The 2,345-nt window shown below is 38.9% G+C and overlaps 1 long non-coding RNA gene across 1 annotated transcript in view; it reads left to right on the top strand.

Annotated features, from left to right (window-relative positions):
- Positions 1-1,162, top strand: part of LOC108798101 — a 5,888-nt gene extending 4,726 nt beyond the window's left edge. Inside the window, exon 3 of the long non-coding RNA XR_001941930.1 lies at positions 1,085-1,162. This is a non-coding gene — a long non-coding RNA (uncharacterized LOC108798101). The remainder of the gene's footprint in view (positions 1-1,084) is intronic.
- The last annotated feature ends 1,183 nt before the right edge of the window (positions 1,163-2,345 follow it).

The raw sequence follows: 2,345 nt of genomic DNA on the forward strand, positions 1-2,345 counted from the left end.
CCCCTCTCCATCTTCCTGCACTTAGACTTTTGCACCCTGCTGTAATTTAGCATTAGGCAGTATGGCAAGGTATTGATTGAGGGTCAGATTATTCCACAATTGCAAGTATTGTTATGTTTTACAAATTGATGAACTCTAAAAACAAACTCAACAAAAGGAACCGGTAGGCAAGACAGTGTTGGTAAGATACAATGGTTGCACAATCTTGACATAAACATTGACCATCATAACGGCTGAGAGTTTTTGATTATGCATTATGGTACCTTTTTAAGGAACTTCACTCATCATCCAGGAAAATCAGTCTTTGATGAGTGATCCAGTATCTGGGCTAAAGACCCAGAACAAGCATGGTGACGAGGAGTTCTGACTTTTTTTTTTTTTTCATCTGCATTCTTGTTTATTGAATCCAGTTGGTCAGAATAGTAGCCTCATTGTTTCACCCAGGAAAAAAGTCCACTTGAGGCTAGGTTCACACCTATGCGACACCTCACCACGTGGCAAACGTGCACGGATTGCCGCACGATCAGGAGTCGCCAAGGTGTGAACCGATCGCACTGTAGGTGCCATTATTTTCTAATGGCACCCCAGTCGCCATGAGCGGATTGCACGGTTTACCACCGCGATTCTGCCCATGCTTCCGAACATGATCGCGGCTAAAACAGCCGTGCATTCCCCAAAAAAAGAAGGTACATGTAACTTTTTTCTGCGATTGCCGCGCGGATCTCACCCCACTGAGATCAATGGGACCGTGTGGCAATCGCTACCTGCATTGTGCAGGACCGCGCGATCTCGGGACGCGCGTCCCTGGTGTAGTGCAGGTGTGAACCTAGCCTTAAGCGGCATATGCACCGCACCTTGTACACTGTAAACAATTTTGTTAGCAGATAGGTGCACATTTATTTAAGAAGAGACATAGCAGAAATGTTCTGCAATAAAAATAGGACTTTCTGTTAGCTTTTGTTTTTGCAAGCAAAGTTGCACTTTAAGTTGTATTTAGCACATATTCTTTTCTATTGATACAAAATTGTAACCACAATGCCATAACATCTGGTAATTCATGTTTGTTTATGTATTTTTGTTTCAGATCAAGAAGACACCATCTTGAAATAGGTTGGAGGTTTTTCAGTGAACAGAGAGAATGTGTACCAGAGATTCTTCAACAAGAAATGTATTTGTGGACTTGTTTTGTACATTTGAATCATATGTACGTTAATAGTGTATTTAACAACATAATACAATAAAACCTGAAACGTTTCATGACTGCTGCTTTTAATTAATTGAAGGCATATATTTTTGTAACTGCTCTACAAACCTAAATAGTTACAACTAAATATTGCTTGTGAAATAGTTTACATATCTATACCCCTATTGGCTATAAAAAAAATGTTTTATCAATGTAATGTATACATTTCTGTGGAATTAATTTTAAACAGGGGATTCTTTACTGTGAGAGCTGTAAAATTGTGGAACTCCCTTTCACAGGCACTGGTTTCAGCTGAAAGTATTGAGTCATTAAATAACCTTTTTAGATACTTTTCTCAGTGACCAGAATATACAGGGCTCCAGGTACACTTAGTAACTCATACATTCACATAGGTTAAACTTGATGAACCTGTGTCTTTATTCGACCTCAATAACTATGCAACTAATAGACCCCTGATGACTCCATAAAGAGGACATGTGACATCCTCTTTGCTATCACATAGGGGACTTGATAGCCCCCCATATGATGGCAATAAAATTAAAGTCTCATAAAATAAAACACAAACACGCCATACGTGTTGCACATCACTGTGAACGTTCTAGTGTGGGTAATAATTCTAGGTCTGTTAACCCTAAATTGATGAGCAGTAAAAGCTATTCAAGAGTCACCTATGAGCAATTTCAAGCACTTGTTTTTTTTGCCATTTCATAGGTGCACACAATTTTAAGGCTTTGGTATCCATTTACCCAACACGACCCCCATCTTTTATTTTGACCATAAAGATGGGTTTTATATTCTGCGCTAAATCAACTTTAGTTTCCTTTTGTTACTTTTGTTTCCTGAAAAGACTGGATTAATAAACGTGTGTGTGAATTAAGAAATAGTTTTGGATGGCAAGGGGTTAGACATGCCTACAATATGGCACATACAAGATCCCAACAAAACCTCTCAGCCGTGTTAGAGCTATATAACAAGAGGGCAAGCAACTACAGTCACTAGCTATTTGGCCTTTAACCATAATAAATATTAGATCACATCCAAAACAGTTGTATTTTATTTACACTCCTTGTAAAGATTCAGCCCTGAGAGACAAGAGGTACCCAGTACTTTGGAGTATAGAGGAGCATGTGATTTACTCCAT

Source organism: Nanorana parkeri, unplaced genomic scaffold, assembly GCF_000935625.1.
Source record: "Nanorana parkeri isolate BGI_ZX_2015 unplaced genomic scaffold, ASM93562v1 scaffold1403, whole genome shotgun sequence".
NCBI classification, from domain to species: domain Eukaryota; kingdom Metazoa; phylum Chordata; class Amphibia; order Anura; family Dicroglossidae; genus Nanorana; species Nanorana parkeri.